General features: G+C 42.9%; 1 long non-coding RNA gene across 1 annotated transcript in view; it reads right to left on the bottom strand.

Moving 5' to 3' along the window:
• LOC121500541 overlaps nt 1-15,916 on the bottom strand; it is a 22,324-nt gene continuing 6,408 nt past the window's right edge. Inside the window, exons 2-3 of the long non-coding RNA XR_005990407.1 lie at nt 5,847-6,016; nt 1-364 (exon numbers count right to left, since the gene is read on the bottom strand). This is a non-coding gene — a long non-coding RNA (uncharacterized LOC121500541). The remainder of the gene's footprint in view (nt 365-5,846; nt 6,017-15,916) is intronic.

The raw sequence follows: 15,916 nt of genomic DNA on the forward strand, positions 1-15,916 counted from the left end.
TTTACCATGATTCGGCCTGTGCCCAGCAGGCCAGGACAGAACTGGTAGGAGAGTGACAGCTGGAGGCCGGTGGTGTCAGTTCATGACAGTCTGTGCAAAGCATCCTGGGAGGTCTGTGGTCACTCTGTCCAGGGAGTCTAGGCTAGCTGGCCTCCCGTGGCGCTTCCTTCCTTTCCTGCCCCATACCTGTGCTCCTGGGGCAGAGATGGCCATCAGGGCTGTCAGAGTGGCCCTGGAAAGGACGTCAGGACAGCAGGTACTTGCAGCTCATGCAGCCTGGACCACCCTCACCAGGAGGGCTCAGCTTTTGCACCTTGTGCTGTTGGATCTCTCACACCAGCATGTGGAAGGCATCCTCCACGCCCTAGCAAGAAGGGGCTGAGTGAGAATGGAGCTCAGCCTAGGGGCCTGGCAGCAGAGGGGACTGAGGGACCCCAGTCCCTTCCCCACCCCAACTCCCACACACGGGAGCCCCAGGGCTACCCCCATTGGGCAGCTTGCTCCTTGGAGCTTCCCCACAGGTGGCCCCGAGGTCTGGTTCCCAGCTTGAGAGGCATTGAGGAGAAGAGAAGCAGCCAGAACTCAGCTGGGACCAACTGCCAGACACGTGAATGTGGCCAAGCTGGACCTTCAAACTCAGCTGACCCTCCAGTGGAAAGCCGCTGCTTGAGCGAGCCCAGGGTTGACCAGTAGAACCCAACCAGCCATCCAACGCCAGCACCAGAAATGATAAAGAAATGTTGTTTCAAGCCATTTCAGTGTTAGGATGATACAGATCGAGGATCAGATAGCTGCACGGCAATAGATACACATACACACACCCCAAAACAAACAAAAGTTGGAATCCACCTGAATGTCGTCAAAGAGCAGCAGAATGGTTAAACACATGATGCTCTAATCAAACAGTAGAATAGATTGAAGACACTTCTCCCAAAAAAGAATGTGAAGTAATACTCACAGGTAGGAAGTTAGTCAATACAGATATGAGTAAGATGTCTGAACTAGAACTTAAAACAATGATTATAAGGATAGTAGCTGGGCTGGAAAAGGGCACAGAAGATACTAGAGAATCCCTTACTGTAGAGATAAAAGAACTAAAATCTAGTCAGGCCAACATTAAAAATACTACAGTTGATTCCCAGAGTTAGTAGTCTCTCATGGTTTGTCTCCCTCTCTAATTTTTTCCACCCAGTTCCCCTCCTCTCCTCTTCTGATGGCTGAGTAATATTCCATTGTATATATAGACTACATCTTCTTTATTCATCTGTCAAAGGACATCATGGCTCCTTCCACAGTTTGGCTATTGTGGACATTGCTACTATGAACATTGGGGTGCAGGTGTCTTTGGAGTAAATACCCAGTAGTGCAATTGCTGGGTTGTAGGGTAGCTCTATTTTAACTTCTTCAGGAACCTCCATACTGTTTTCCAAAGTGGCTATACCAGTTTGCATTGCCACCAACAGTGCAAGAGGGTTCCCCTTTCTCCACATCCTCTCCAACATTTGTTTGTTCCTGTCTTGTTAATTTTCACCATTCTCACCAGTGTAAGATGTATCTCGTTGTGGTTTTGATTTGTATTTCCCTGGTGGCCAAGTGATATGGAGCATTTTTTCAGGTGTCTGTTGGCCATGTGTAGGTCTGCTTTGGAGAAATTTCTGTTCATGTCTTCTGCCCATTTCATGACTGAATTTTTTGTTTCTTGGGTGTTGAATTTGATAAGTTCATTATAGATCTTGGATACTAGCCCTTTATCTGATATGTCATTTGCAAATATCTTCTCCATTCTGTAGGTTGTCTTTTAGTTTTGTTGACTGTTTCTTTTGCTGTGCAGAAGTTTTTTATCTTGATTAAGTCCCAATGGTTCATTTTTGCTTTTGTTTCCCTTGCCTTCATAGATGTATCTTTTAAGAAGTTGCCATGGCCAAGTTCAAAATGTGTGTTTCCTGTGTTCTCCTCTAGGACTTTGATGGATTCTTGTCTCACATTTAGAGCTTTCAACCATTTCGAGTTTATTTTTGTGTAAGATCCAAGTGTTTTTTTTTAAAGATTTATTTTATTTATTCATGATAGACACAGAGAGAGAGAGGGAGAGAGAGAGAAGCAGAGACACAGGCAGAGCAGAAGCAGGCCCCACGCTGGGAAGCCCGACACGGGACTCAATCCCAGGACTCCAGGATCACGGCTTGTGCCAAAGGCAGGCGCCAAACCGCTGAGCCACCCAGCGATCCCCCCCAAGTGGTTTTCTAATATACTTACTATTCCATTTGTTGGGCTGAAAACTTTGGGCCATATAGATTTTATTTGTGTGTCTATACATTGTCTCATCAGACATTCCTGAGTTATATAGTTGTTCCCTGAATATAATGCTATATTCACTGTATACTAAATGGTCATATAGCTTTGGCTAAAAGTGTATTTTATAAGGCAGGGCACAGATGGGCATAGGAGACCCTTCTAGAGCCTGATGAAAGTCTGGTAGAGCAAAGAATCTTTGTCAGGACACAGGATGGTTAGGTCCACCCTAAAGACCTGCCGTCAGCTCAATGCTCAAGGCTCAGCCTGGGCTGCCAGATACTCTCTCTGCTCAGTCTCCTGCCCTTGCAGGATTTCACCAACACTTAGGTACAGAAAACAATGACAACTGCCATACTGCGCCTGCGCGCTGGAGGCTTCTTGACAGACTCATTGGACTCAGAGCAGCCAATCCCCACGGCGTGGGCCGGGACCGTCCACGGGGGTGGGGCTCTGTCCATGACTGACACACGCGGCTCGCCCTACGCCCCGCCCCATTAGACCCCTCGGGACCGCCAATTGGCGGGACCACTTTGTTTTTTTTGTTTTTTTTTTAATTAATTTTTATTGGTGTTCAATTTACCAACATACAGAAAAACACCCAGTGCTCATCCCGTCAAGTGTCCACCTCAGTGCCCGTCACCCATTCCCCTCCAACACCCGCCCTCCTCCCCTTCCAACACCCCTAGTTCGTTTCCCCGAGTTAGGAGTCTTTATGTTCTGTCTCCCTTCCTGATATTTCCCAACATTTCTTTTCCCTTCCTTTATATTCCCTTTCACTATTATTCATATTCCCCAAATGAATGAGAACATACACTGTTTGTCCTTCTCTGATTGACTTATTTCACTCAGCATAATACCCTCCAGTTCCATCCACGTTGAAGCAAATGGTGGGTATTTGTCGTTTCTAATTGCTGAGTAATATTCCATTGTATACATAAACCACATCTTCTTTATCCATTCATCTTTCGATGGACACCGAGGCTCCTTCAGTTTGGCTATTGTGGCCATTGCTGATAGAAACATCGGGGTGCAGGTGTCCCGGCGTTTCATTGCATCTGAATCTTTGGGGTAAATCCCCAACAGTGCAATTGCTGGGTCGTAGGGCAGGTCTATTTTTAACTCTTTGAGGAACCTCCACACAGTTTTCCAGAGTGGCTGCACCAGTTCACATTCCCACCAACAGTGTAAGAGGGTTCCCTTTTCTCCGCATCCTCTCCAACATTTGTTGTTTCCTGCCTTGTTAATTTTCCCCATTCTCACTGGTGTGAGGTGGTATCTCATTGTGGTTTTGATTTGTATTTCCCTGATGGCAAGTGATGCAGAGCATTTTCTCATGTGCATGTTGGCCATATCCATGTCTTCCTCTATGAGATTTCTCTTCATGTCTTTTGCCCATTTCATGATTGGATTGTTTGTTTCTTTGGTGTTGAGTTTAATAAGTTCTTTATAGATCTTGGAAACTAGCCCTTTATCTGATACGTCATTTGCAAATATCTTCTCCCATTCTGTAGGTTGTCTTTTAGTTTTGTTGACTGTATCCTTTGCTGTGCAAAAGCTTCTTATCTTGATGAAGTCCCAATGGTTCATTTTTGCTTTTGTTTCTTTTGCCTTCGTGGATGTATCTTGCAAGAAGTTACTGTGGCCGAGTTCAAAGAGGGTGTTGCCTGTGTTCTCTTCTATGATTTTGATGGACTCTTGTCTCACATTTAGATCTTTCATCCATTTTGAGTTTATCTTTGTGTATGGTGAAAGAGAGTGGTCCAGTCTCATTCTTCTGCATGTGGATGTCCAATTTTCCCAGCACCATTTATTGAAGAGACTGTCTTTCTTCCAATGGATAGTCTTTCCTCCTTTATCAAATATTAGTTGACCATACAGTTGAGGGTCCACTGCTGGATTCTCTATTCTGTTCCATTGATCTATGTGTCTGTTTTTGTGCCAGTACCACACTGTCTTGATGACCACAGCTTTGTAGTACAACCTGAAATCTGGCATTGTGATGCCCCCAGCTATGGTTTTCTTTTTTAAAATTCCCCTGGCTATTCGGGGTCTTTTCTGATTCCACACAAATCTTAAAATAATTTGTTCTAACTCTCTGAAGAAAGTCCATGGTATTTTGATAGGGATTGCATTAAACGTGTAAATTGCCCTGGGTAACATTGACATTTTCACAATATTAATTCTGCCAATCCATGAGCATGGAATATTTTTCCATCTCTTTGTGTCTTCCTCAATTTCTTTCAGAACTCAATGATATCGAGACCAGAAGAACTGTGGAACAGATCAACAGAACCAGGAGTTGGTTCTTTGAAAGAATTAATAAGATAGATAAACCATTAGCCAACCTTATTAAAAAGAAGAGAGAGAAGACTCAAATTAATAAAATCATGAATGAGAAAGGAGAGATCACTACATTAAAGGCGGGACCACTTTGATTGCTCGCAGGCGGCCGCGGCTTACCTCTCGCCGGGCGGGAAACGCGCGGGACCCCCGCGGGAGCGCCAGACCCGGGTCGGCAGTAAGGGAGGCCGCGGCGGGCTGAGGGGAGCACAGAGGCCTTTGCTGTGCCCTGAGAAGCCCTTCTATAAACCCTGACCCTGAAACCTTCAGATCCCACCTGGGAGACCCTAGACACCCCCTCACCCTCACTCCAAGTCCCCTCAGCCTCGAAGAACACCAAATCCCGCCCCTTCAGAGAACCCAAATCCGCTGCCTGGGTGAGACCTCACATCTATACGTGAGACCCAAAGCCTCAGATGCACAAACCTCAAATCCCTTCACCCAGAGAAACAGCAGATCCCTTAATACTTAGGCCCCCGGGGCAGCCCGGCTGGCTCAGCGGTTTAGCGCCGCCTTTGGCCTGGGAGTGATCCCGGAGACTGGGATCTAGTCCCACGTCAGGCTCCCGGCATGGAGCCTGCTTCTCCTCTGCCTGTGTCTCCGCCTCTCTTTCTCTCTCTCTCTCTCTCTCTCTCTCTCTCTCTCTCTCTCTCTCATAAATAAAATCTTTAAAAAAAAAAAATTTAGGCCCCCGAATATCTTGAGTAACAGAAACTGCCCTCAGCCTGAGGCAGCCGAAATGTAGCACCTGCAGAGAGAACAGATTTCTCCACCTCAGAGACCCTGAATGCCCTCAGCCTGTGAACTCAAATCCCTTCAGCTTCAAAGTCCCCAAGTAACCTCAATGTCAGGAAACCTAAAGCCCATTGATGAGAGACTCCAAATCTCCTCAGAATGAGAGACCTTAAGTTTCCTCAGTCCGGAAGATCCCAAATCCTCTCAATCTGAGCATTCTAAATCTCTTCAGTCTGCAAGACCTCAAATCTTGTCCTGAGAGACTGACACTATCATCAGCCTGAGAAACCCCAAATGTCCTCCGCCTAATGCCTCAAATACCCTTGACATAAGAAATCCCAATTCCCTCAGCCTGAGTGAGAGCAAATCTCACTCTGAGATCTCTCTGTCACTTAGAGATGGAGCCTGTTTATAACCAGATTTTTCCAGAATTATCAGGTGACATCCGAAGAAACCCTTCTTTGAGAAATACTCACTTCCTCTCCCTGGAACAGAGCTGTGATAGTACGTCTGTCCCCAGTCCTGGCATTCAGGGACCTCCAGGTCTCCTTGGTGCTCTTCTTGTCCTTCACCTCAGGACTCCCATCAAATTCCCACAGCCACATCCCTCCAGGCGCCTTTGCCACCTTTCCTCAGATGGGCCGAGCTGCAGTGGAATAAAATAAAATAATAAAAAAACTAGATCATGTTAGGATGGTCTATCGTTGCCAGTAGAGACTCCTTCATCCCACCAATACCCCCAGACCTCACCTGCACTTTTTAATCCGCTCTGGGGTCCCCACATCTTCTTGTTGTGGATACCACACCCAAAAGGAAAAGACAGCTTGGGTCAGTGATCTGTGCTAGCACCCCCTCTCAGCACCTTCTTTTTCCACAGGCGCCTTGGCCTTGGGGCACAGAGACTCATGGGGCTGTTGCCAGTCTCAGAGTCAGAGCAAGACCCGCCTGGAGGTCCCAGCACCTTGAGCAACAATAGGTTCCCAGAGGAGACCCCTGAGAGAGCCTCAGGAAGAACAGGATGGAAGCCCAAGGTGAGGGGCCTGATGACAAGGAGCTGGTCCCTGGAGGACCACAGACTCCTGGCCTGCACGGGTGAGTGACCCTCTCTGCGAATGTACACAAGATGGAGGCACTTGCTCCTTTACAGGACTGAGGGGTGGGGAAGAAAAGGACAGTAGCATCAGCAATTGCTCTTTGTCAGGAGAGAGCTTGTAAAATGCTCGGGGTTTGTTCAGTTAATCAGGATACCATCAGGAAGGAGAGAAGCTCTCTACCCTTGCTTCAGTGAGCAATCAGAAGAGTCAGGGAACACACTACGTTTAAGGTGAGGGAGAAAGCCCAGGTCAAAGTTCTGATCTGTATTATTAAGTCACTGATGGAATCTATTATTTTCTCTAGGCCAAAGATGCTTTCAAAGACATTTCCATATACTTCTCCAAGGAGGAATGGACACAGATGGGAGACTGGGAGAAAATCCGATATAGGAATGTGAAAAGGAACTATGAAGCGCTGATTACCCTAGGTAACCGGAAGTGCTGGGTGCCAGTGAGCCTGGGAAACATGAAACAAGCCTTCAGGCCTGTATTTGTTTGCCCCTTGGGTGCCTCGCCTGCTCACAGCTCCTTTTCATGTGAAGACGAATTCGGAGTGAAATTTTGTTCTTTTCTGTCAGTGTAGGGCTTGTACCGGCAATGCAGAGCTCACTTCTTGCCCTGTTCTAGATTCTTCCAACCCATCCAGCTGAGTCACGCTGACTGGGGGGTGCTATCCATCGCCACTGTGCTTTGTTTCTATTTCTAGTTCTTCCCTTTTAGGACAAGAATTTTGCTTCTTTCCAGGTCTCAGAGCCCCTCGACCCACTTTCATGTGTGACCACAGGTGGGCCATCAAACCCCAAGTAGATGACACTGAGGATTCTGATGAAGAATGGACACCTAGGCAGCAAGATGAGGAGGGCCAGGAAGACTTAGAGATTTCTTCTTGAAACCCAAGGTATAGGTCTCAGTGGCATCTCAGGAGTTAACAGAGGAAACTATTTCCTCAAAAACATAAATGCAAGATGCAAAACAGCATATTAAACAGTAAGAGGCTGTTCATATGAAGTTTTTTTTTTAAAGATTCATTTATTTATTTATTCATGATAGGCACAGAGAGAGAGAGAGACAGAGAGACAGAGGCTGAAGCAGGCTCCATGCCAGGAGCCCTATGCGGGACTTGATTCTGGGACTCCAGGATCACGCCCTGGGCCGAAGGCAGGCGCCAAACCGCTGAGCCACCCAGGGATCCCCCATATGAAGTTTTAAAATGTGGGCAATAACTATATTATTTATAAATACATTAATAGTCTATAATAGGTGGGGAAATGTATAATAATCTGAACAAAAGAAATACCAAATTCTGAATAGATATCATAAGAGAAAAAGGAAGGAGTGGCAGGTGGCTTTGTTGTTCCCTGGTTAGTTTTCTGATTGAGGTTTTTTTTTTCTTTTATTTGAGAGAGAGAGAGAGCAGAGGTGTGGGGGTGGCAAGGAGGGCAGAGGGAGAAGGAGATGCAGACTCACCACTGGACAGGGAGCCCCAATCAGGCCAATCCCAGGACCCCCGAAGGCAGATATTTAATTGATTGAGCTACCCAGACACCCTATTTTTCTGTTTGTTTTCATTTTTGTTTTTGAATTTTAAAATAGAAATTAAAAGACATAAAGATAAAAATAAAAAGATATATACAATTGTGGCAGAATGTTGAAATAGGGTTGAATGGTGGTGGGTGAATAGGTTTTCCAGTATGATTCTCCATACCTTTCTTTTTTTTAATCATATTTTCTTTTTTTAAGATTTTACTTATGTATTCATGAGAGACACAGAGAGAGAGAGGCAGAGACATAGGCAGAGGGAGAAGCAGGCTCCTCACAGAGAGCCCGATGTGAGACTCGATCCCAGGACCCTGGGATCATGACCTGAGCCAAAGGCAGAGGCTCAACCACTGAGCCACCCAGATGCCCCTCTCCATACCTTTCTATATATTTAAAATTTATCATCCTTTTTTAAATTTATTTTTTTAAAGATTTTATTTATTTATTCATGAAAGACATACACAGAAGCAAAGACACAGGCAGAGCTAGAAACAGGCTCCATCAGCAGGGAGCCTGATGCGGGACTTGATCCTGGGACTCTGGGATCACACCTTGAGCCGAAGAGAGACGCCCAACTGCTAAGCCACCCAGGCGTCCCCAGGGGAAGAGTCCATCTCCCTAAACTGTAGAAAGCAACTTGGATTAGGTCTATGATTATGTCTATGGATTTCAGATTCCTTAGGCTCCTTCTAAAATTTTTTTCTTTTTAAATATTTATTTATGTATTTGAGAGAGAGAGAGAGAGATGATGAGTCAGGGGAGGAGCAGAGGGAGAGAATAAGACTCCCTGCTGGGCACAGAGTCCAATGCAGGGCTCCACGGGAGGCTCGATTGCATGACACTGAGATCGTGATCTGAGCTGAAACCAAAAGTTGGCCACTTAACCAACAGAGCCTCCCAGAGACCCCAGATTCCTTAGGCTCTTAAAAGTAGTGTAAGAGATCTGAAAACACAATGTGTGGTTGTCCACAAAGGTTTGGACATGAAAAGAAAGTCTTTATAGGGAACACATGCCTCATGGTTTACCATATATCTATACAGCTTTGACTCAGCTAAAATCCCCACTGCACTCAATTTTTTTGTTGCGGTTACAAAATATAATAATAACAGCATAAATTTACCCTCGTAATGATGTTTATGTATACAGCATGGTATTGTTGACTATATGCACATTGTTAAACAATAGATTTTTAGATCTTTTTCATCTTGCGTGACTGAAACTCTGTACCCATCGAACAACAACTTCCCATTTCCTCCCCTCCACACCAAAGGCCCTAGATTCCTCAGTGGAATCATGCAGTATTTGTATTTCGTGATGTGTATCTCAATTAGCATAATATCCTCAAAGTCCATCCATGATGTAACATACCACAAGATATCCTTCATTTTTAAGGCTGAATAATATTCCATTGTGCCTGTGTGTGTGTGTGTGCACGCACACATATATATGACATTTTCTTTATCCATTTATTTGTCAATGGACATTTAGGTTATTTCCGGGTCTTAGCTATTATGAATAATGCTGCAATGACCATGAGTATACAAATATTTATTCAAAATTCTATTTCCAATTTTTTGCATATATACCCAGAAGTTGGATTCCTAAATAATATGGCAGTTCTGGTTTGTTTTGTTTTTCTTTTTTAAAGATTTTATTTATTTATTCATGAGAGACACACAGAGAGAGAGAGAGAGAGAAAGAGAGGCAGGACACAGGCAGAGGGAGAAGCAGGCTCCATGCAGGGAGCCTGACGTGGGATTCGATCCTGGGTCTCCAGGATCAGGCCCTGGACTGAAGGCGGTGCTAAACTGCTGAGCCACCCAGGCTGCCCCAGCAGTTCTATTTTTAATTTATGGAGGAAACTCCATGCTGTTTTTCATGACAGCTGCAACATTTCACATTCTCACCAAGAGTGTGCAAGAGTTGCAATTTCTCCACATCTTTGCCAACACTTGTTACTGCTTTTTCCATAGTAATCATCTTAATGGATATAAGATAATATCTCATTGCAATTTTAATTTTCATTTCCCTAAGGATTAGTTACATGGAGCATCTTTTCATGTGTTTGTTGGCCATTTGTACATCTTTGGAGAAATGTCTATTATTTTATTTATTGGAGTTCGATTTGCCAACATATAGTGTAACACCCAGTGCTCATCCTGTCAAGTGCCCTTCTCAGTCACCCCATCCCCCTGCCCACCTCCCCTTCCACTACCCCTTGTTTGTTTCCCAGAGTTAGGAGTCTCTCCTGTTCTGTCACCCTCTCTGATATTTCCCACTCATTTTCTCTCCTTTCTCCTTTAATCCCTTTCACTATTTTTTATATTCCCTGAATGAATGAAACCATATAATGTTTGTCCTTCTCCGATTGACTTACTTCACTCACCATAATACCCTCCACTTCCATCCACATTGAAGGAAATGGTGGGTATTTATCGTTTCTAATGGCTGAGTAATATTCCATTGTATATATAGACCACATCTTTATCCATTCATCTTTCGATGGACACTGAGGCTCCTTCCACAGTTTGGCTATTGTGGACATTGCTGCTATAAACATTGGGGTGCAGGTGTCTAGGTTTTTCACTGCATCTGTATCTTTGGGGTAAATCCCCAGTAGGATGCACAGAAGTTTTTAAGTTTAGTATGGTTCCATTTGTGTAATTTCTGCTTTTGTTGCTTGTACTTTCAGTCATATGCAAGAAATTGTTACCCATTCAAATGTCATGAGGCTTTTCTCCTTGTTTTCTTCTAAGAGTTTTATAGTTTCCAGTGATACATTTAGGTCTACAGTCCATTCTGAGTTGATTTTTGTATATGATGTAAAATAAAGGTCCATCTTCATTCTTTTTTAAAGTTTTTAATTTCAGTTAGTTAACATACAGTGTTATTATATATAAGTTTCAGGTGTACCATATAGTAATTTAACACTTTTTAAAAAGATTTCATTTATTTACTCATGAGAGACACACAGAGAGAGGCAGAGACACATGTAGAGGGAGATGCAGGCCCCGAGGGGAGCCTGATATGGAACTCAATCCCAGGACCCCGGGATCATGCCCTGAGCTGAAGGCAGATGCTCACCCACTGAGCCACCCAGGCATCCCAATTCAACACTTCCATAAAACACCCTGTGCTCATCACAAAAAATGCACTCCTTAATCCCCATCACCTCTTTTTTTTAAAGATTTTTTTTTAATTTTTATTTATGATAGTCACAGAGAGAGAGAGAGGCAGAGACACAGGCGGAGGGAGAAGCAGGCTCCATGCACCGGGAGCCTGATATGGGATTCGATCCCGGGTCTCCAGGATCGCGCCCTGGGCCAAAGGCAGGCACCAAACCGCTGCGCCACCCAGGGATCCCCCCATCACCTCTTTAACTCATGCCCCTACCCATCTCCTCTCTGGTAACTATCAGTGTGTTCTCTATAATTAAGAATTTGTTTATTGGTTTGCCTCTCTCTCTTTTTTTCCCATTTGCTGATTTGTTTCTTAAATTCTACACATGAGTGAAATCATGTGGTATCTGTCCTTCTCTGACTTATTTCACTTATTTCATATATGAAATAACTATATATGTACCACATCTTCTTCATCCATTCATCAGTTAATGGACTGTTTCCATAATTTGGCTATTGTAAATAATGCTCATATAAACATTGGGGTGCATGCACCCCTTTGAATTAGTAGTTTTGTATTCTTTGGGTAAATATCTAGTACTGCAATTGCTGGATCATAGGGTAGTTATATTTTTAACTTTTTGAGGGAAACTCCATACTATTTTCTGGAGTGGCTGCACCAGTTTGCATTCCCACCAACAGTGCAAGAGGATTCCCCTTTCTCCACATTCTCACCTTGCATCGTTGATTTCAGCCATTGTGACAGGTGTGAGGTGATATCTCATTGTAGTTTTGATTTGTATTTCCTGAATAATGAGCGATGTTGAGCATCTTTTCATGTGTCTGTTGGCCATCTATATGTCTTTTTTGGAAAAGTGTCTAATCATATCTTCTGCCTATTTTTAATAGGATTATTCTTTTTGAGGGTGTTGAGTTTGGAAATTCTTTATATTTTTTGGGTACTAACTCTTTATCAGATATGTCATTTGCAAATATCTTCTCTCATTCCATAGGTTTCTTTTTTATTTTGTTGATTGCTTCCTTCACTCTCCAGAAGCTTTTAATTTCAATGAAGTCCCAGTAGTTTATTTTTGCTTTTATTTCCCTTGCCTATGGAGACATATCTATTTTTTAAAGATTTTATTTATTTATTTATTTATTTATTTATTTATTTATTTATTTGACAGAGAGAGGGAGAGAGAACAAGCTGGGCAAGTGGCAGGTAGAGGGAGAGAGAGAAGCAGACTCCCCACAGAGCGGGGTACTCAATGTGGGGTTGATGTGGGGTCAATGTGGGGCTCTATCCCAGGACCCTGGGACCATGACCTGAGCCAAAGGCAGACGCTCAACCCACTGAGCTACCCAGAAGCCCCAGGAGGAGGAGACATATCTAGAAAGAAGTTACTATGGCTGATGTCAAAGAAGTTACTATGGCTGAAGTTACTATGGCTGATGTCAAAGAAGTTACTAAGGCTATGGCATGTGCTTTCCTCCAGGATTTTTAAGGTGTCTCACATTTAGGTCTTTAATCCATTTTTATTTCATTTTTGTGTTTCATGTAAGGAAGTGGTCCAGTTTCATTCTCTTGCATGTTGCTGTCCAGTTTTTCAAACACCAATTGTGGAAAAGACTGTCATTTTCCCATTGGATATTCTTTCTGGCTTGGTTGAAGACTAATTGACCATATAGTTATGCATTTATTTCTGGGTTCCCTGTTCTGTTCCATTGATCTATGTATCTATGTTTGTGCTAATACCATACTGTCTTAATCACTAGAGCTTTATAATAGAATTTGAAGTCCAGAATTGTGATGCCTCCAAATTTGCTTTTCTTTTTCAAGCCATCTTCATTCTTTTACATCTGGATGTTTGATTTTCCCAGCACCATTTGTTGAAAAGATTGTCCTTTCCCCATTGTGTAGTCTTGGCATCCTTTATGAGGATTATTAAACTACATGGGCTCTCTATTCTGTTCTACTGATTATATGTCTGTCTTTATGCCAATAATATACTGTTTTGATTCCTATAGCTTTGTAATATGTTTTGAAATCAGAAAGTGTAAAGCCTCCAGCTTTGTTCTTCTTTCTCAAGATTGTTTTGGCTGTCCTCTGAGATCTCATATTAACTTTAGGATGGCTTTTTCTATTTCTGCCAAAAAAAAATACCATTAGGTTTTTATAAGAATTGCATTAAATCTGTATATAGCTTTGCAGGAAGGACATCTTAATGATATTAAGACTCCCAATCCATGAACATGGGATGTGTTTCCATTTACTTGTGTCTTCTTTAAAGTCTTTCAGCAATGTTTTGTAGTTTTCAGTGTACAAATGTTACACCTCCTTGGTTAAGTTTGCTTCTAATAATTTCATTCCTCTTAGTGCTATTATAAATAGAACTGTTTTCTTAATTTCCTTTTTGGGTACTTTACTATTGGTATATACAAACACAACTAAATTTTAAAAGATTTTATTTATTTATTTTTTAGAGAGAGAGAGAGAGATCACAAGTGTGGGGATGGGCAGATGGACAAGGAGAGGCAGAGAATCTTAAGCAGACTCCAAGGTAGGTGGGGCTTGATCCCACAAACCTAAGATCACAACTAGAGTTGAAACCAAGAGTCAGACACTCAACCAACTGAGGCACCCAGGCACCCCACATGCAACTAATTTTTTAGTGTCAGCTCTGTATCCTACAACTTTGCTGAATTCATTTGTTAGTTCTACCAGGCTTTTTTGTGGAATCTTTAGGATTTTCCACATAAAAGATGATGTCATCTGTGAATAAACATAATTTTACTTCTTTCCAAATCAGATGCCCTTTATTTCCCCCCCCCCTTTTTTTTTGATCAGGGGTCAGGGGTGGGGGTGGAGGACAGCAGCGGGTGGTGTCTAATGCCCTGGCTTGGACTTCCAGTACTATGTTGAATAGAAGTAGTAGGATTGGGCATCCTTGCTTTGTTCTTGATGTTAGAAGAAAAGCTTTCAGTTTTTAACTGCAGAGTATAATATTGGAGATAGACTTTTTTATTATTATGAGGTAATTTTTTCTATTCACAGTTTGCAGAGTAATTTTGCCATGGAAGTTCAGTCAATAGATACATATTTTAATAGGCACAATAGATAACTTATGAACATAGGATGAAGCATAAATGAGATTTTGTTTATCTTCTTTAACATTTTAGGACAATTAGTTCATGCCATCAATAGCAGCATAGGCTTTGATGATACATCAGAAACTGTTTTCCAATCACCCTTTGATAATCCATGTACTCGTCACTCTCTAGTTAAGAATTCTGTGTCTCTAGTAAGAGCCTCTGGAATTTGGAAACATTTACCAACCAAAACACTGATTTCTCATCACTTTATAGTCAAACCTTCTTGGGTGGCATTCAGAGTGGAGCAGAGTAAACACCAGAAGGTGAGTATTTTCCAAATCTTGTTGACAAGAAAAACTTTTTCATGGATTTAAACACGGGTAAGAGTAGGAGAATATACAGAGTATCCCAGGAGCTGGGCATCAAGTGGGGAAGCAAGTGGAAGAGCGAGCTCACAGCAGGGAAAGGTGGGCAGCACTGGCTCTTCAGAACCGAAAGAAAAGGAAGAATTCTCCTTGGCAATTTCCACAGTCCAGCTCTTAAATAGAGTAAAATTCTGTCTAACGTCAGTACAATTGCAGTTCAGATGCTCCAGAAATAAGGCTTCATTTCTTATACACTGGACTCTTAGGAACAATTTTTAAATTTTTAATTTTTGTTCTGATTTCTTAAGTACTTCATACACAAAATATATAACAAATATACTGATTTAAAAAAACACCACCTTAGAGGCAAAAACCAAGTTTTCAAGCACCTACCAGCTCTCTCACCAAGGCAGTTTCTTCTGCCCTTTTAGCTCTTTCTTCTTAATTTGCTCAATATTTCTAAATGATATGTGTATGTTGGTTTGTATTCACTCATAATTCAGTTAGCTGTCATGTGAGATCCTACTCTGTGCCAGATAGCCGTCCAGAAGCTGGAGATACAGATTGAACGAGATTTTCAGAATCACTGCCCTTCAGCAGCTGATGACTGAATGAACAAGGGAAACACATATACATATGCATATGTGTACATAACATCACACAGCAATTAGTGCTTTGAAAATAAAAATTATCCTGGGAAAGTGTCTGGGGACTAGTGGCGGAGGGGAGGGGTGTGACAGAGCTTGGACAGGTTAGGGCTCTTTCAGGAAATAACATGTAGGATGTGCAAACACCTGTAAGCAAAGGATTCCAAGCAGAGGGGGCCCACTAGGACAGCTGCTCTGAGGCACAAGAGAGGTGGAGTGTGTGTGGTATGTGGCTGAGCACCCACTCGGATGGAGGAAGCATAGAGGGCAAGAGTCGAGGCCAGGTAGATACACAGATGCCCTAGAGCGTATGGTCCACGCCCACACACTGGGGATTTTCCGGAATGACATGGAACAACTGTGCAGTTTTCAACTGGAGAGTGACGTTCTCTGTTTTTAGATGATGCTCTGGTTAATTTTGGAGAAAAGACTGCAGTGGGGAATCCCCTCCGAGATTACTTCATCTTTAAATGAGAGGAGATGGTGGGTTGGCAGATGGATGGCAGTCAGGGGTGTGATATATATCCCTGTAATTGGTTGGGGAAATATTTTGAAACAGGACTTCCTATTGTATTTGAAATGGGCTAAGACTGAATGAAATAAATACAGTATTAAGGGTATGCTTTTTCATTATGATCTGTGGAAAACTAAAAGAGAAGCAATTTATGACCTAACTGGGGCAGCAGAA

The sequence above is a fragment of the Vulpes lagopus genome, chromosome 10 (genome assembly GCF_018345385.1).
Source record: "Vulpes lagopus strain Blue_001 chromosome 10, ASM1834538v1, whole genome shotgun sequence".
Classification (NCBI taxonomy): Eukaryota; Metazoa; Chordata; class Mammalia; order Carnivora; family Canidae; genus Vulpes; species Vulpes lagopus.